Genomic DNA, 20,666 nt, shown 5'->3' with positions numbered 1-20,666 from the left:
TGGCGCTGTAGCCGGCTTCCAGATTAATGTTGATAAATCCACTGCACTATTTATTCAGGGTCGCTCTGGGCAAAATTTACTAAGCGGCGGTTTGACGGCGGTTTCTATTCTATTCTAAACCACGGCGGTTTGGTGGCGGGTTCTATTCTCTTCTAAACCCTAGCGGTTTGGTGGCGGGTTCTATTCTGTTCTAAACCCCGGCGGTTTGGTGGCGGGTTCTATTCTGTTCTAAACCCCGGGGGTTTGGTGGCGGTTTTGCAGCGGTTTCTAAATGACAGCCCTGTTCTATTCTAAAATGTGTTTTGACTGTGGTTTGGTGACGGTTTTGCTATCTGCAGATTTACTAAGGCCAAAACCGCTGTAAAACTGCCATCAAAACACATTTTAGAATAGAATAGAACAGGGTTGTCATTTAGAAACCACTGCAAAACCATCACCAAACCCCCGGGGTTTAGAACAGAATAGAAATCGCCACCAAACTGCCGGGGTTTAGAACAGAATAGAAACCACTGTCAAACCGCCGCTTAGTAAATTTTGCCCGCTCTGTCCGTCCACAGTGGGCTGCTCACCTTCCGTTGCAGTGGGCCAAAACAGAATTGCCCTACCTAGGAATTACCCTACTTAAGAACCCCTCTGAACTCTACACATTAAATGTAGGTAAAGCCGTCCAATCTTTAACATGATATACAGAGATGGGAAGGCCTTACGCTCGACCTACCTCGGCCAAGCTAACCTGCTTAAATAGTCCTCAATTTCTTGCTTAATATATAATTTCCAATCCTTTCCAAATATTTTAACTAAAGCAGATGTCCAACGGTCAGCGCTCTATTATGCAAAGTTATTTGGAAAGGTGGTAGATCTCGCATTGCCCTGCGTAAACTCTCCCAGCCTGAATCCAAATGGTAGGTATAAACTTTCCAAATGTAGGGGGAGTTGTACCAAGCTCTGGAAAGTGATAAATTGGAGAGTGATAAATGACCAGCCACTCAGCTCCTGTCATGTTACAGCCTTTGTTTGAAAAATGACAGTTAGGAGCTGAGTGGCTGGTAGTTTATCACTCTCCAAATTATCAATTTCCAGAGCTTAGTACATCTGCCCCATAGTGACTTATAACTATGAAGCGTTGTTGCGACATCTACGGGACTTGCTGCATAATACATAGCTTACTAATACCCCTTTCAGACATACGACCCGGGAAATTTCCTGCTCAGACACGGGAATTTCTCCTGTGCAAATTCCCGGGTATTTGGTCGAGACACCCCTTTCACACTACATCCCGGGAAATTCCCAGGTAGACCCCTTTCAGACATAAGGCAAGTTTTTCTGCTTACCTGCCTCCAGTGGCGTAACTAGGGTATTTGGAGCCGAGGGAAAATTTGCACCTTAATGCAGTGCCCCTTATACAGTCCCCCCCTATGCAGTGCACCTAGTAGTGGTCCCCCTTATATAGTACCCCCAGTATACAGTGCCCCCAGTAGTGGTCCCTCTTATATAGTACCCCCAGTATACAATGCCCCCAGTAGTGGTCCCTCTTATGCAGGCCCCCAGTAGTGTCCCTTATACAGTTCCCCCAGTAGTGGTCCCCCTAATGCAGTCCCCAATTAGTTCACCTTATACAGGCCCCCAGTAGTGATCCCCCATATGCAGTGCCCCTTACACAGTTCCCCTGTAGTAGTCCCCCTTTTGCAGCCCGCCAGGCCCCTAGTAGTTGTCCCCCCTATGCAGTGCCCCCTGTAGTGGTACTCCCTTTTCAGTGCCCCCTGTAGTGGTCCCCCCTGTGCAGTGCCCCCAGTAGTAAGCCCCTTATATAGTGCCTCAATAGGAGTCCCCCTTGATGCAGTGCCCCCAATAGTAGTTGTCCCCCCCAATGAAGTGCACCCAGTAGTAGTCCCCCCTACACAGTGCCCTTTATAGTGGTCCCAGTAGGAGTCCCCCTTAATGCAGTACCCCTGTAGTAGACCCCAGTAGTGGTCCCCCCCAATGCAGTGCCCCCAGTAGTATCCCCCCAGTAGTAGCCCCCAGTAGTGGTCCCGTGCCCCCCCTCGAAGCCGTGCCCCAGTAGTAGTCCCCTCCTTAGTAATAGTCCCCCCCCTGTAGTAGACCCCAGTAGTGGTCCCCCCCGAAGCGGTGCCCCCAGTAGTATCCCCCCCCCGAAGCAGTGCCCCCAGTAGTAGTCCGCTCCTTAGACCCCCCGATAAATACACACTGAAATGAAACAATAAATAAAGTAAAAATTCTTACCTGAATCCACGCTGCTGTCCGCACGTCAGTCCTCCCGGCGCTCATGACGTCTCTCCCATTACCCACTGCAGGAGCCGGAAGGGAGCCGGCTCTTGCAGTGGGCGCTGCGGCTGCAGCAGTCAATGAGCGTCTATCTGAGAGTCTGTCTGACCTCATTGGCTGCTGATTCACACACACATCTCTGCCGCTCGGCAGTGATGTGTATGCAGTAGCAGCAGCAGCCAATGAGAGTCGTCTGACTCTCATTGGCTGCTGGTTAACACATACATCGCCACCAGTGCTGGCGGCGATGTGTGTGTCAGCACAGCCTGAGCTCGCCCGCCTGCCACCCTCCTCCTGGCGCTATTGGGCAAGCACTCAGGGGGAGGGAAGGGGCTCAGCTGTGCAGCACAGGAGTAAATGCGTGTAAATGCGTAGTGCTGACCGCACACACTGCGGTCGGCACTACACTGGCTAACTAGGGCGGGCCGGTACCGTGGCCGCCGCCCCCCCGCACGTGCCCCGCTCGCCCTGCCCTAGTTATGCCACTGCCTGCCTTTCCTCTGCCGTCTGCTCCTCCTAGCCTATCCCCCGGCCAATCAAAATGCAGCATTTTTATTTTATTTTATTATTAAATTATTTGTTTTATTTCTTTTATTGCCCTGGTGGTCCAGCGGGAGTGCGGGTGGCCCGCTATGGCTGAGACCACTCGGCGGTCTCCAGCGCAGGCGGGTGCCCCCGGCAGCTGGCTGGGGTCCTGTGTCGCTGACTCGATCTACAGCAACACAGCCACTGGCGCGGGGGGTGGTGAGCAGCAGTGCTGAGCGTCCTATAGGACACTCTGTGCTGCCAACTCAATGTAAAAGCTGCTTGGTGCAGCCCGGGAGTAGTAAATTCCCGGGTAGCACCATTTAGACATAAGCAGGGTAATTTTGTGTTCCCGGGTAGGTACCTTTCAGACATACGTGGTAACCCGGGAATTTGGCTGAGGCAGGCCAAATTCTCGGGATTCTCGGTATGTCAGAAAGGGGTATAATGCACTTTTAGAACAGGGCTTTCTGTGGGGACACTGCTTTGGTTTGTTTCCTTCACCAGCTTGACCAGGAGATATTGGAATCTAATAAAGCTAATCCACTTCTGAGGACAACACGAAAACTTTGGCACATAGTGCGTCATAAGGCAGGACTCAATGCAGGGGCTGGCTGGCAACTTTTAGCCTGGGGGGCAAATGCATGCAGACGGCTCTGGCAGAGGAGTAGCGTGTAGCCACGGTGTCCGAAGAATATGCGTGCTACGGCGCCCCCCCCTCAAGTGTTCCAGGGAGGAGGCGGGTCCATATGGGATTAATGTAAGGTAAAAATAAAGATTAGGGCAGCCCCCTGTCGTAGTGCCCATATGCAGTGCCCCCGTGTGCCACAGGAGAGAACACCCTTATGCAGGCCTCCAGTAGTCCCCCCAGTAGTAGTCCCCCCCCTTGTAGTGCCCCCAGTAGTAGTAGTAGTAGTCCCCCCCTTTGTAGTGCCCCCAGTAGTAGTAGTCCCCCCCTTTGCAGTGCCCCCAGTAGTAGTAGTCCCCCCCTTTGTAGTGCCCCCATTAGTAGTAGTCCCCCCCTTGTAGTGCCCCCAGTAGTAGTAGTCCCCCCCCTGTAGTGCCCCCAGTAGTAGTCCCCCCCTTGTAGTGTCCCCAGTAGTAGTAGTCCCCCCCTTGTAGTGTCCCCAGTAGTAGTAGTCCCCCCCTTGTAGTGCCCCCAGTAGTAGTCCTCCCCTTGTAGTGTCCCCAGTAGTAGTAGTCCCCCCCTTGTAGTGTCCCCAGTAGTAGTAGTCCCCAGTAGTAGTAGTCCCCCCCCTTGTAGTGCCCCCAGTAGTAGTAGTAGTAGTCCCCTTATAGTGCCCCCAGTAGTAGTAGTTCCCAGTAGTAGTAGTCCCCTCCCCCTTGTAGTGCCCCCAGTAGTAGTAGTCCCCCCCTTATAGTGTCCCCAGTAGTAGTAGTCCCCCACCCCCCTTGTAGTGCCCCCAGTAGTAGTAGTAGTAGTCCCCTTATAGTGCCCCCAGTAGTAGTCCCCAGTAGTAGTAGTCCCCTCCCCCTTGTAGTGCCCCCAGTAGTAGTAGTCCCCTCCCCCTTGTAGTGCCCCCAGTAGTAGTAGTCCCCTCCCCCTTGTAGTGCCCCCAGTAGTAGTAGTCCCCCCCTTGTAGTGCCCCCAGTAGTTGTAGACCCCCACCCCCCTTGTAATGCCCCCAGTAGTAGTAGTGCCCCCAGTAGTGCCAGACCCCCCCCCCCGACACACATAATATAAAAAACAAAATAAAAACTCCGTCCGGTCAGCGCTACACACGTGGTGCAGTCTGTGTCACAGTGACACAGACTGCAACGGCCCGTGGCCCGGGGGGCACATGGCACCCTGCCCCCCGGCCCAGCCCGTCACTGACTCAATGTCTTTCACTCTCTCCTTCTAACCCTTCATCCAGGGCCGTCTCTTCCATTGGGCTTGTTGGGCAGTTGCCCAAGGGCCCAAAGCTTCAAGGTGCCCGCCAACCCGCCCCCCTGCAGCCGCGGCCAGTTGGTGATTTTTTTAATATTTTTAAAAGCCGGCCGCCGCCGCACTGTATTCCGATCCCCCTTCCCCTGGTGACGAGTACTCACCTCGTCTTCAGTCCCGACTGCTGACTGGTTGATGCGCAATCAGCAGCAGCTACTCCCAGGCCAGGCAGTTTGGGCGTGGCCTTGCCTTGAGAGTTGCTGCTGGCTCCTGCTGTGTGTCCCGCTCAGCCTATCGTCACCGTCTCAGTCTCCTCAGGAGACTCCTCTGCCAGGCACTGCCTCTGTCCCAGCGACTTCCGACCCGGCCACAAGCGCACCACCCACACCACAAAGGTAAGGGCTGAGCTATGCAGCATGAATCAAATCACTGCGCAATACTATAATTATAACTAGACAAAATCTCACTATGACGGGGCTTATTGCTGCAAGAATACCATATCATACTATGAAATAGTATAATACAATATCATAGTATGATATGGTATTATTGCAGCAATAAGCCCCCGGGGGCAGTATGAGAGACATGACTACTCATACATGGCGGCCTATCTCCAGTGCTGCAGCTGCTGTGGGATATTTATTTACTTGTGGGGACAAAAAATTTGCAGGTACATGATTTGACTGCAACTCCACTCCTCTAGTTACCAGGAGCAACCACCAGCGCTCCAGCGTCTATGTTTTATACCTGTTATCCAGTTATTAAACTGAACTGCATGATGTGTGTCACTGTCTAGCAGAGCCGTAACTAGACTTTTTGGTGCCCTGTGTCAGAAAGAGCATTGGCGCCCCCCTCATTTTTCAAAGGGCCATAATGCACCCAAAAAAGTGGAATGGCTTCATGGGGAAGGGCCAGGGAAGAGATAGGGGAGGCCAGGAGATGCTGGGGATGAAATTAGAGGAAGCTACAAGTGAGAATGATAATAAACAGAAATTGGACATGCCCAAACAGCGCCCCCTGACCTGTGGTGCCCTGTGCGATGGCACCTGCCGCACTACCCTAGCTATGGCCCTGATGTCTAGTATGTGTTTCCATCACCCACCGTATCAAACAAGTCCTGCAAGTGCCACCTTTCACAATACCTGTATTGTATAATCTTTTGGATATATATAATGGGTGGGTAGGGGTCCTAGCGCATTGCTTTGCCCAGGGCCCACACTGTGGTTAAGACAGCCCTGCCCTCATCCATAGTCCTAATTTTCTGAACGGCATGGCTGCTTACCCCATTGTCGGCCTGGGGCATGAAGGGCTCACAGGGGGTATGCAATGATAGGGGCCAGTGTTTGAGGGGTGTGGTCAGCCACCAGAGGGGGTGTGGTCAGCCACCAGAGGGGGTGTGGTAAGCCATCACAGACATTTGGCTAACAATTAGGGAAATCTTGGTGTAGTTTCAACAGCAGAAACTTTGCATATCAGTTACTGATGTAATAATATTTCAAGTTATACATGAGGGTACAATGTAGGTTCATTTGGCTGCCAGAGCATCTGTTTGTTCAGAGAATCATTCACAAATTACTCATTGATTGCTGCCATATCTTTCTAAGATTCCACCCCATGCTCTCAGTATATACAGTAACCCTCCCGCTCCAATCCACTATGAGAAGTATCATCACAGCCCCAGACTGCAGATACTGAGGGTAATATTTCAGTACAAATTAAGGTTTTATTTCCATTTTAATAATTTATCGATTTTACATTTAGGAATTAACATCCCTTCCATAAATTTGGGGAATAAGTGCGCTGATCGATTTATACTCTGAAGGTGCCCACACACATAGCGATCTGCACACGATCCCACAATGTGTGCGATTTCCCCTGAACTCTCCCCCGGCAGCTCTACACATGATTTGGAGTAAGAAGCATCCAATCTGACTTAAGATCTATCGCGCATCTTAACTTTTTTTTTCCCCAGTGCATTGTGTCCCAGATTGTCAGATCTGCCCTACTGCATGGCAGATCTGACGATGCGATGTGCGACCTGTCATTAGACCGACGCTGGGAGCCCGACGCCCGGCACTAGGGTTAGGCACTCCTAAAGGAGGGTTAGGGTAGGGAATTAGGTTAGCGATACTTACCTTAATTAGCGATCGGGACCTTCACCCCTGCCGGGCTTCCGCTCTCGGGATTTGAACATGCGGCTGGCGGTAATAACTACTACACCCATGAGATCAGGGATGTAATAGTCACTCTTTCATTATATGTTAATAGGTAATATTAAATATTACCATCACTGAGCTACATGGTGGGTATTTATAAAAATGTCCAGGACTAATGTGAGGCAGCACCAACTATTCACTATTGAATAATTAACGAATTGCCCAATAAATAATCCAAAACTAGACTTATTAATTTTACCATACGGACCCATGAACTCCAACCGTCTGAATTCTCCTTATTCATCTTCTGAGTCCTTCTACGCTATACATATAATTAGCAGATTATCAGTTTATCTATCTCCCTTTCTCTTTGTTTTTGAGAGAGATCTGCAGAACATTAATATAACAGGGAGCTCTGTTGCTGCACAAAATTCCATTTCCCTTGTTACTGTGACTTGGATGGTTGCTATGCCCTATTTGACCTTGGGGTAGATCTGATAGAGACGTATTGCATTATCCTCATTATCTCACTGATGCAATGTGATGGTGGGTACACACTATACAGATATATCTGCAGATGATGGTCGTTCATACACACTGAAAGGCCATCATATGTGTCTGGCTGTGGGTCCCAGCGGCTGGGTTGGGGGCGTGCCCCTCCCTGCGGCTGCCGCTGTGTGTGTACGGGCGGTCTGCAGACCGCCCGTACACACTTGGCGAAGGACAGATATGTCTGCAGACATATCTGTCCATCGGCTGTGCAGCGCAGCCAATGTGATATCTCTGTGAATGATGACGTTCAGACATATTGCGGGTACACACTGGCCGACGGGTTGCATAACAGATCAGTGAGTTTATGTATTGGGTAATTCAACTTGGGTGGGCAGGCAGGGCCGGATTAACAATGGGGCGGATGGAGCTTCAGCTCCAGGCCCCTCATTAAAATAGGCCCACAGCATCTTCCGTTCTGCTGTAGACAGGAATTTTTTTTCCTGCTACAGCAGCCTGCTAGCGGGCATCCAAGACTCCTCCCCCCCAACCGCGAGCCGCGATTCCCCCTCCCACCCCGGGATCAAATACTGACAAATTCATTACATCGCGGCGCAGAGAAATGCTTCACTAGCCTTCCCTGCACCGCATACAGAGTCCCGCGCCTTGTGACGTCACGACGTGCGACATCACTTAAGTTCCACCCTGTGTACGGTCCGCGGCGGTGCCCAGAAAGAAGCAGTCGGCCATGTACTATCGGTGATCTCTGAGGGGCTGCTCGACGGCCAGGGACTGTCCCTCTGAGGTGTCATGTCAGACTGGGTCAGTCGGTCCTGCTGGCTGCTGGTGATCGGGAACAGAAGCCTCATAAGTCTTGCTGGCTGCTGCAGTGCTGCTGACAATCAGTTAGCAGGTATATATACACACACACATATATATGTATGTGTATATGTAGTATATATATATATTATATATATACCTATATATACCATGCAGTATTTGTAGTATATATATTGTGTCTGTGTGTGTATGTATATATATATATATATATATATATATTGAATAATTGTGCAATGAGGCCCTGATTCAGCTGCTTGCTATTTGCGAGCACACTCTCTGAATCAGGGCGTTTTTTTTTTTAACCCGGCCTCCAGGCCGCTCGCTAAGCTGTGGGTGACCACCCACAGCTTTTGCGGGCCGTCTGGCGATGGTCGCGATTATTGCGACCATCCGGCTTGCGAGCCCGAGTGGACTTCCTGCTCTAATAGAGTGATGTCAGTAGGGCCGCCCCCAAAAATGGCAGATGTTCCTTCGGGAATGCCTCCGTTTGTCCAGCCACCCCCCCTACCAGCCTACAAAACGAGGCGAGCTGTCGATCAACATCGACAGCCGCCCCGTCTTGTAGCGAGCCCCGAAGCGAGTGAAGTCCTCACCTGCTCTGTGGCTCGCGCACTCGCAGTGTGCACTCCGTGCGTGCGCATTGGCCCACCATCGACCCACTTGCAAGCGCTATGCGCTCGTGAGCGGGTCTGAATCAGGCCCTGAGTCCACTTGTGCTTAGTCTATGACTTCCATTCTTTAAAAGGGCCGCTTCTCTTAAAAGCTTCACCCAGCCCGGAATTGTGCATTCTAGGAACAGAAAAGCAGAACACAATTGTAAAGTGTATAAACACTTTATAGTATAAAAGCAATCAGTTACTCTCTGTGTTCAGTTAACCGGCAGGGACTCCGGAACACAGGCCCTAATTCACAACCGGACGCTCTGACAGAGCGCTCGCTCTGAATCAGGGCCGGCCCTCTGGTTTTTCTGAATGGCCTCCTGGCAGCTCGCATAGCTCGCTAAGCGCTCGTGAGCGGGTCTGAATTAGGCCCACAGAGCGTTACAGGAGTCCTTTTGGGAAACTGTGCTAATGGGTCCTTGGAGATCAGCGACTGCACCAAGCTTGTCCCATGCTGCTTATTTTAAACTTTGAATGTATTTAACTGATTGCTTTTATATTATAAAGTTTTTATATATTACCAATGGTACAAGCAACAGGAGGCTGAGACAGGCACTCTGGACACATAACAATTATTTAAACAGTAACCTCATAAGTTGAACTTTTCAGAGAACTTTTACTTTTCTTTTGTCAGGCCTGATTTTATGAACATCTTCTATGCGTCCAGAGTGCTGCTCTCACCCTTCTGTTGTATGTATGTATGTATATATATATATATATATTATATTCCGAAGGAGAATGGAGGAGATATCTCAATCTGCTTACTTCTGCAGCAACCGCCCCGTCCTGCTATGGGGATGCCCTGCTAAAGAGAGATCTTGCAACCCCTCTCTGGTGCAGGACGTCCCAAAACGCTTTGCAAATTTTGCCGAAAGAGGAAAGCAGGAGATATTGGAGATATCTCCTGTTTTCCATCCACCTGCTCACTCCATCACCATAGATTTACATGGGGACGGTATTTACCAAGATCAAGAAAGCTTTGTAGATCTGGTTTGCATGGGCTAACACCATCTTTACCTGCTATAGGACTGTCCTGCTGAAAAGGGATTTTGCATTCCCTCTCTGGTGGGCTACAGGACGTCCCAAAGTGCTTTGCATCAACAATCACATCACTTCTATCCAGGGCCGCCATCAGGGGGGGACTGTCGGGACTGGAGTCCCGGGCCCGGACACTTAGCAGAAAGGGGGGGGCCCGGGCCGCTCCTACCCCTGTAGTTTCGGACTTTTTTTATGGAGCGCAGCAGCACTGCTGCTGCTGGCTCCAGTAGATAAGAATGAGCCGGCGGGCACTAGGACCCGCTGCGGCTCTAACATGCCAGGTCGTCCAGCAACGACTGCGCATGCGCGTCAATGCCTGGGACGGAGAGGAGACAAACAGCAGTGGGTGGCACGCGTCGCGAAGCCGGTAAGAAACATGCGCTGCGCTGTGCTGTATGAGGGAGGGGAAGGGACGGGAGGGGAACACACAAGGGGACTGGATGGATACACAAGGGGGACTGGATGGATACACAAGGGGGACTGGCTGGATACACAAGGGGGCCTTGCTGGATACACAAGGGGGCCTTGCTGGATACACAAGGGGGCCTGGCTGGATACACAAGGGGGCCTGGCTGGATACACAAGGGGGCCTGGCTGGATACACAAGGGGGCCTGGCTGGATACACAAGGGGGCCTGGCTGGACACACAAGGGGGCCTGGCTGGACACACAAGGGGGCCTGGCTGGACACACAAGGGGGCCTGGCTGGACACACAAGGGGCCTGGCTGGACACACAAGGGGCCTGGCTGGACACACAAGGGGCCTGGCTGGATACACAAGGGGGCCTGGCTGGATACACAAGGGGGCCTGGCTGGATACACAAGGGGACCTGGCTGGACACACAAGGGGACCTGGCTGGACACACAAGGGAGCTGGCTGGACATACAAGGGGGCTGGCTGAATACACAGAGAAGGGGGGCTGGCTGGACACATAAGGGGGCCTTACTGGACATACACAGATGGGGGTCTGGCTGGATATATAAGAGGGGTTGGCTGGACACACAGATAAGGGGGCCTTGCTGGACACATAAGGGGGGCTGGTTGGACGCACATAAGGGGGATGGCTAGACACTTAAGGGGAGCTGGCCAGACGCTGGTTGGACAGACAAGGGGAGGGGCTGGCTGGACACAGAAGAGGGCAGGCTTGATATTTTTGGCCAAATTTTTTTTCCGTAGGAATAAGGTAGCAGGGGAGGGGGGCCCTGCCGATTTTGTCAGTCCTGGGCCCCACAATATCTGATGGCAGCCCTGCTTCTATCTACAGCACCTTTGCAACTACTGTGCATGTGCGGCTTTCCAGTAGTCACAAGGGGGTCCGTAGATAGAAGTAAAGTGATTGCGGATACGTTTACTTTAATACTTTCTCATCGTCAGCACGGCCTTGTCCTAGTGATTAAAATGGATACATCCGAGCGGAACAAGAATCTCTATTGCCACAATTTGGAGTCTTATGCTGCATATACACGTAGAGATTTTCTGTCCAACCATCCAACTAGTTGACTGGTTGGAATGAAAACCTGGTAATGTATGGAAGCAAATGACAATCAGTAATTTGCTCCTACATGCCGGAAAATAGACAAAAACTGTTGTTTGAACAAATTGTTTAGATCAAACATTTAACAAACTTGTCTGACGACCATTTTCATCTGTTTTCTGGCATTTAGGAGCAAATTGCTGATCATCCGTTACTCCCATACGTTACCAGATATTCATTCCAACCAATCAACTAGTTGGATGGTTGGACAGAAAAGTAAGGTAAGGTCTCTCTTTTTGCATATACAGGGATTTCCCATTCATGACATCACTAGGTGACCCACATAATTGAGGGGTTTCATATTTACTATCACATTAAGCAAAGAGCGGAGGGAGATTGAGGGTTTTTGAAGGTAGGCGCTAGTCACCCCCTTCATAAATTTCAGCTCCAGGCCCATGTAGACCTTAATCTGGCACTGTGGGCAGGCATATCAACAGGCTAATCCCCAAACAAACAGGGGAGCACTAGGACCCCATTGGCTGGTACCATGGAGACATGTGGGGAAAACTTGCAGATTTTTTGCTTTTGCAATGAAATTGTAATGTGGGTGGGCTAGGGCTGTTTGTCATAGACAATTTATTTTCCAGAACTAAATCAACATAAAATAGCAAATTGCCAATTTTTTTTATATTTTTTAAGCTATGAAGAAGGGACAGAGGGAGAGGAAGGCTGTGGAAGACTAGGTGGTGGGACTACAGATTGCCTATTCATCTTTCAGGATGAGCTGCATCTACAGCAGTCACGTACCTCAGCTGGCCAGTGACTTACCCAGGTCCCCTCTGCTCCGCCTGTATGGGGCAGGGTGGGCAGTGATGCCGACCTTGGACTTTGCTACAGTACTTCCAGTGTCATTTCCAAGCAGGACCCTCCACAGAAGCCACCTGACACTACATTGTCCTGCAGCAATGACTGTGCTGGGGACAACTTCTCCTCAGATGAGGGAGGTGCCTCTGCAGAGTGCACTGCAGACCAGACTGAGCGAGTCCTCCCCTCCCGCTGACGACGCATGACGTCACTGCCACCGCTGATTCCATAAAATAGTCAGCGGTGCTAGAGCAGTGAGACTGCCGCGCCACCTGCCACTCGCACTTACCCTCCTCAGAATTGCCCATGCGTGTGAGACGGTTAGACCGTACCCTCTAGCGTTCCTCCAGTCCCAATTCTATGTAAACCATGTTATCAGACATTTCTCAGAAGGGAATTGGGATAGTTCACTCGATAAATTACTGTTATGCCGTCCCCCCAGGTACAGAGCTATTTCAACCCATTACACATTCCTTCGAGATATCTTGGACTATTCCAAGATATCTTGGACTATTCCAAGATGTCTGCGAGGTATGGCTAAATGGCTGACATACTTTCCCTCTCTAGATATCCCAACGCTTTTCAAGGAAAGCATTTTCAGCTAGCATATATGTATATGTACATAACTTTTCCTCAACACATATCATCATGCTTATCTGGCACCAGGGAGAGGCAGGTATGTACCATTGTTTATGGGCTTGCCCTATTATTAAATACTTTTGGAACCTCGTACGGCAATATGCTGTGGGAAAACTTGTCCATCATGTTCCCTTCACCCCGGAATGGTCTCTTTTAGGGATATTTGACTCCAAGCAATGAATAATCCTGGGAGGCAAAAAATTGTTCCTAGCTCTTAGTGCAGCTGGTCGAAAGACCATATTGCGAGGTTGGATCCATGACATTGTGATACCCCCAATTCTGGGAATATCACTAATAAGATGTCTGGTTTATGTGGGATAGATGTGTCTAATATTTATTTGGGTCTGCATGATGCCCTAGGGCTGTGATGTGTATTATTTATGTACTGGACACTGGCATTTGTATGCCTTATATTATGCACGCTGGACTGTCTCTATTCCCCTTTACCCCCCCTCCCCCGGGATTATGAACTGTCCACAGCCATGGACTGTTAATGGTGGGGTGGCGCCGGGTCTGGACTGCCCCACTGGACTTGAGGGGGAGCCAATCTCGCCCTCCTACAGTGATATATGGCTATTGTGACTGTAATGTAGCACACGCACCCAGCGGGAACAGAGGCAGCGCGTGTCAAGGATCTGGACAGAGCCTTTAAGAGGAGCTGCCCAGCTGACTGGCAGGGAGTCCTGAGGGAGCAAAGTTAGCGCAGGGTCTGCGTGCTTACCATGGAGCCCGGTGGATCATTGACAGGAGTCGCGGGAGCTGGGAGAGCTGGTCCGCTGTTCAGTGTCGGACTGGAACATGAAGGGCCCACCAGGGGAATGCAGTGTAAGGGGCCCATGGTTAAGGGGTGTGGCCAGCCACCACAAATACTTGGTTAACCAGTAAGCAAATCTGGTGTAGTATCTATAGAAAGGAACCAATCACCCATGATCAATGGTACTACTCCACCAGGTAACTGACCATCTAATAGAGTAACAATGTATGGTTTGAGGTCTGGAACCTGGCACCTAGAGGAGTGGGTGGGCCGTCAGGCAGTGGCGCCCACCGGGGATTTTCCCTGTTCCCCTGTGGGCCAGTCCAACCCTGCCGATGCTTAAGATTCCCCCACCCAATGGGGTGACAGGACGTCCGGTGCTTGCTGGGAAGAGTGGGCGAGCCGGAGTGAAGCGGAGGCGGGTAGTGAGAGGCAGGAGGTGTCGGAGGCTGACTCAAAGGAAAGAGGTGTGTCGGAGGTGGAGACTCCCTCCCATCGCCTGTACAAGCTGCCAGATAGGTCTGTAAGATAAGGAGCATATAACATCATCCCCCATTAAAGTGGTGCTATACTGCACTAGGTTAACTGAACATTTAACCAAATAGGGACAGAGACTAAGGGGTCTGTTTATTAAGCAGTTTTAGGAGAAGTGAAGAGTGAAAAGTGATAAGGTGCCAGCCAATCAGCTCCCAACTGTCATTTTTCAAACACAGCCTGTGAGATGGCAGTTAGGAGCTGATTAGCTGGCACCTTATCACTTTCTTATCACTTTTCACTCTTCACTTCTCCTAACACTGCTTAGTAAATAGACCCTTATGCCTGCCAGTTCAGCTATAGTAAATCAGGCAGTGAGAGTACATTAAAAAGAAAGAGTCTGGGATCGATAATTATCCTTTCTGCAGTGGAGTAGTGGTCAGACCCAGCACCCAACACAGACCCCTTAACCCATGCTAGCAGGGCAACACGCCTCACAGCTCCTACATTAAAAAGGAACTTGTTAATCACCTAAAGGAAAATAAAAGTGAGTCCAGAAGAGTTGCAATTTTAATAGTAAAGACCATTTAATAAGAACAGCTTCTGTTCAGTATAGGAGATTAAACACAGTTGCAGCCCACTGGCTTATGGTCTGGCAGCATCTCCTAATGTCAGGATCATCAGCTCCCGCATATAGCAACAGATGGAGATAGTTGTATAGCAAATTAGACTTGTCTGCAGGAAGTGTCCAATTTTCGGACTACATTAAGCCTGATAAAAGTTATTTATGCTGCACATACTTTCCCTTTGCAACAATTGCTACACTACATGTCAACATTGATACAATTGGATACAGCCAATAATATTATTGTGGCCAGCCAGTTAGATTGCAATTGACAACTGTGTTATCTATTCTGAGAAGATTTAACCCTTACCTCGCTAAACGGGACACTTCCTGAACCAGGACAGTAAAAAGTGAGGAGAGGAAAGTTTGCAGGATCTATTCAAGTCCTTAAGTCATGTTACTAACACCCGTGAATAGAACCACCGGAGTATACTCATTTTAGGCAAAGGCAGCTTTCTTCAGGGACAGCTACAGGCTATCTAATATCTCTTTTCCACCAAAAACCCAGGTCCGACCTGGGTTTTTGGACATGGTTCCAACCCTGGTCAGACCCATTTACACTGCACCTTTGATCTGGGTTACTCCCAGGTCAGCCCTGTTCACACTGAACTCAGGTCTGCCCTGCTAAACCTGTGAGGTCATAAAAAGTGGGAGGTGAATGCTCCACAACCACCAATCCGCTCATTTTAGGCATGATCCAGATCAGATAACCTGGGTTGCACTGTTTACATTGCACCATTACCTGGGTCCATCCTGGGTCCAACCCTGGTAGCTACCTGGGTTGGATTGCAGGGTCACTTGACCCAGGTTATTTTTCAGGGACCCTTTTACACTGAGCTGCGACCCGGGTAGACCCAGCAAAAACCCAGGTTTTTGCTCTGGTGTAAAAAGGGGTATTAAAGAGGTTCCAAGCCCGGGCTTGCAGCATTCAAGGGCCAGCGACAGTATTACCATCAGTGGCAGTGTAGCATTCACAGATAACTTCAGATATCCTAGCAACATAGCTTTAAAGCCTTGGTTATTGAAAAGTGCACCAACACAAGGGGTTCTGGCCAGATATTCAGGGACAAAATGTTCACTATGTTGCAAATATTGTTTTATACAAACGGTTAATGGTATTATTATATGGGGTGTGGGTAAAATAGTGTATTGCTAACCCCTCTACCTTGCAGCACAAGAACGAAGTGTTCCTGTTAAATAAAATTACTCAAGGATCCGAGTGTCTTTCCTGTAGTCTTATGCATGTATACATTGTTTTAATGTGAATTGTTGTTTCAACTTTGTCTTGCACCACTTTGCTGTTTTGTGAAATGGTTATGTGCGAATAAATTAAATGTATTGTTGATATTTGTTTTGAATAATTTGGAAGACTTATGGTGCATACACACGATCAGATTTTTCCTTCAGATATGAACGATAACGATTTAAAAATCGTTCAGTCGTTCATATCTGAAGGAAAATCGTTCATATCTGACATGCCTGAACGATGGACGATCAACGATGCGCGTTCCCGTTTGTCAGATAACGATATCTGACATCTGATGGGTTTGCAGTCAGACTTGGACGATTCCATTCATTTTAATGCAGTCAAAAATCGTTCAATCGTTCAAAACTTTGGTAAAATCGTTCAAATCGTTTAATCGTTCAATCGTTCATCTGACAAGTCTGACAAGTCTGACCGTGTGTATGCTCCATTAAGCTGCATACACACACAACGATTTTGTTACCAACGATTTTATGAACGATTTTTATGAACGATTTTCTGTCAGATTATCTGTCAGATTTTTTTAAAGTGTAATGAACGATTTTTTTGAACTACAAACGATTTTTGCATATTCCCTTAATGAAAATCGTTCAGTTGACAAGTCTGACTGAACTACAAACGTGAACGCGGATGAACGACAATCGTTCATTGCTTGACTCAGAAAGTGAACGATTTTTTCAAACGATTATCGTTAAACAATATCGTTTAACGATAATCGTTCAAAAAATCGTGTGTGTATGCACCTTAACAGACGAACCAGGAACTGTGGGTCTCATTCAGAGCCGCTCGTAAGCGGCCGTTCGCTCGTTCCGAGCGATGTTCACACATCTGCGCATGCGTACAGTTTGTAATACGCATGCGTGGACCAGTCAGTGCGGCCGAAAATAGTTAGTTCGCTAAATAGCGAATGCCTGCTATTTTGAGTGACAGGAGGAGGCGTATGTGGGTGCTAACAGGGGAAGGTGCTTGAAAACAGGGAGTGGAAATCAGAACGCAGGCGTGCTTAAAGGTCAAAACGGGCGTTTTATGGGTGTGCATAATTAAAACAGCAGCGTCATCGACCACGTCACTTGGTTATTTTATAGCCAGAACTGCTCGCAAGATTGCGGTAGGAAAAACCAGCCACAAGAATAGCGAGCAGTTCATACGCTGTTCGATGTACTCGATTAATCTATTAAATATGGACATGACGTAGGATGCGAGCGGCCAGGGGGCGTATTTTTCCAAAAAATGACCGCATGTTTTGTTCGCTCGTTCAGACATGGAGGCGTCAACAGACCGCAAAGAGCGAACGGTTCATTTGAATAGCCAACCCTTTTTTCTGAACGAGCGAGCGCAAATAGCGTCCGGCTCTGAATCAGGGCCTGTATTTGGTAAGAAATCCACACCTTATTACACAATTCAATCCTAGTGGTCGGGGTAGCACAACATGTCACCACAATTACCTTTTTGTTTTTGGACAAACTGCATCTTTTGCTCAGAATGGACTGAGTAGAAACATTGGGGGCAATCCAATTAGCCACGAGTGGTGCGAATCGAGTGAGATTTGCCGTTGCCACTGCATTCAAACGCCGGCAACGGCACCGCATCTCGCTGCCCTCTTCAAGGCTCAACGTGCTCAATTTTGTACGCCACCCTATGGTGCTGCGCACAGTTTTGAGCGAGTTCAGCCTGCCGTCAAGTGCGGCCATTCCCGCGATGACCTCGCAAGTCCATCGTGTATATTTGGATTTACCTCATTATGTAATAAGGAGGATAAGGAGGGACAGGCAGGCCGGTTTTTTACATTATGGGAATCTAATATTGATACCTTACCACTCACAACTAAACAGCAAATTCATAATAGCTTACACCAGACCACTTTGTACCTCACTCGAATTGTAGCGCAGGATCCCCCTATTCATTTCTAGAGACAAATTGTTTAACTGCTGCCTCCCCCCCCCCCCAGGATTATTGAGTGGATGTAGTTAATTTACCGGTGTCCAGAATGTCGGCCGCCAGAACTCCGACGTGGAAAGCCCCGACTTGGGAGTCTAAATCCCGACGCCTATCTTTAGCCCAACGCTGAGATCCCGAACGAAGGTAAGCGGGGTATGTTAGGTGTTAGCCGTGGGTTGGGTTTAGGGACCCCCGGGGGAGATTAGGATTAGGCTATGGAAAGGGGGACTTAGGCACCACCAGGGGGAGGTTAGGGTTAGACACCCCTCTGCCCCGGGAAAGTTAGGGTGCGGGAAGGGGGGGGGGGGGGGGTTACGGTTAGGCACCACTAAGGGAGGGTTAGGGTTAGTGGGGGACAGTGGAGGGTTATGGTACTTACCAGCCCCAGTCAGGATGTAGAGCGTTCGGCTTCCGGCGTCTGCATTACATACCGATTCCTCATTGAGTTAGTTATTCTAATTGCACTACAGAATTTGTTTGTTTTTACAACAAATGTGTATTTCAGATTCTACTGTTGATCTTAGCTCCTTTCTGTTTATCTGTAATACTATATTATTGTATTACTGGGTAATGGTTAGAAAATTTATTGCGTCACCTCTTCTTCTTTTCTGATACAGTATCTGCAATGTTTTATTGCCCAGTACTTTATGTTTCTGTGCATTCTAATGCCTCAAATAAAAATTTACAAAAATAAATAAATGACATTTTGTTGACCCATGAAATCTGATGCCTGAGGCAGCTACCTTAAAGGCACATCCCCTGGATATGGTACTTTTTTATTTTTTTAATATCAAACAACCATTAAGTTATCGTCTGAGAGGAAACGCTGTTAATAAGAGATCGAAAAATTCTTTCTGACTTGTTTACAGTGATGTCCCGTTAATGTTTAACACTAATGGTGGTTGGAGTGCCGCTCCCGTGTACAGAGGGCACAGGAGAGAATACGAGACTAAGAACACATAAGCACCCCAGTAAGTCAGTTACACACATGACATCATGAGTCACGTGTGCAATACAAAAGCTTATCTATACAATACTATGATAACTGGCAGGTGCTCGGTCAGGCCATCGTTGTCATGTGATTAACAGTGTTTTCTTTGCAAAGAATATTACACGGGGCTGTTTATGGAAAAAGAATTACCCAGGGCAGCAACTAAGTATGGGGCTCCTATTTCTAGGACAGTGTAGATGATGATTTGGGGGAGATTTATTAAACCTTCTAAAGAGGGCAATTAGAGGTGTTGCCCATAGTAACCAATCAGAATGCAGCTGGTGCACTGCACTGGGACCCACAGTGATCAAGAGCCCGCAGCCGGGTGGCCTTGGTTGGTCTGTTGACAGCTGTGCCACCTGGCTTGGGAAGGGAGCCCAGCCTGATGTGGTTATGGTTACCAGTAGTAACTTTAGCTGGGATTCCGCCAGACAGTGCTGTCCGGGATTCTCAAGGTGGGGCACGACGCCAGTGATGTCACTGTCAGTGCCTCCCAAGCTGGCCCTCTCTGCTGCTCCAACCCACCTGTGGTGGCCACGTGACTCTCCTCTCCTGTTGCTCTCTGACCTGCGCTTTCTTTTGCCTGAAATGCCGGAGATGGGTGTAAGGTGGGCAGGAAGCATGGTCTGCAGGAAACAGGTACTAAGATGGGACCTGTTTGGGTAGGAGGGGGACATTTTTATGGACAGGGTTTTTTTTTTACTATTTAATCTGAGTCCTCAAACCACTGACACCAGACATCTCTGAGCACCCCATTCTCTGACACCCCCCAGCCATCGCTCCAGCACCACATTATCTGACACCCCCAGCCATCATCCCATTCTCTGACCCCCCCTGCCATCTCTCCAGCATCCCATTCTGACACCCCAGCCATCTCTTAGCACCCCATTCTCTGACACCCACAGCCTTCTCATCACCCCATTCCGACACCACCAGCCATCTCCCCAGTGCCCCATTCTCTGGCTCCCCAGACATCTCTTATCACCCCATTCTCTGACAACCCCAGCCATCTCTCCTATGCCCATTCTATGATACCCCCGGCCATCTCCACAGCACCCCATTTTCTGACACCTCCAGCACCACATTCTGACACTCCCAGCACACATACTCACGCACACGGGTTATTTTATCCACACTTAGGGCCTGATTTAGACCTGCTCGCAAGCGCTATGCGCTCACAAGCGGGTCAATGGACGGGATGTTTGCACACACCGTATGTGCACAGTGCGTGCGCAAGTCCCGTAACGAGAGAGAAATTCTCTCGCTCTGGGGCTCGCTACAAACAGGGCGGCTGTCGATGTTGACCGACAGCTCGTACAGTTTTGTAGGCGGGGAGGCTTGCCAAACGGAGGCCTTCTCGAAGGAACGCCTGCCATTTGGGGGTGGGACCCACAGTGATCAAGAGCCCGCAGCCGGGAAGCTTACTGGGGCTTGCGGCAGACGAGACCCTACCACAAGGGTCTCGTCGCAAGCCCCGATGGTCGCGACCATTACCTGGCCACTTGCAATAGCTGTGGGTGGTCACCCACAGCTTAGCGAGCGGCCAGAAGGCCGGACTCCCCCCCCCCAAAAAAAAAACAAACGCCCTTCAGACCTGCGAGCTGCCTTCGGGTCTGAATCAGGGCCTGAGCACACATACTCACACATACACAGGTTCATTCTGTCCATGCTTAGCACACTCACACACACGGGTTCATTCTGTCCATACTTAGCACACTCATACTCACACACGGGTTATTCTATCCATACTTAACACTCATACACA

The sequence above is a fragment of the Taudactylus pleione genome, unplaced genomic scaffold (assembly GCF_031769625.1).
Source record: "Taudactylus pleione unplaced genomic scaffold, aTauple2 ptg000140l, whole genome shotgun sequence".
In the NCBI taxonomy this organism is placed as follows: Eukaryota; Metazoa; Chordata; class Amphibia; order Anura; family Myobatrachidae; genus Taudactylus; species Taudactylus pleione.
This window is presented reverse-complemented; position numbering follows the sequence as displayed.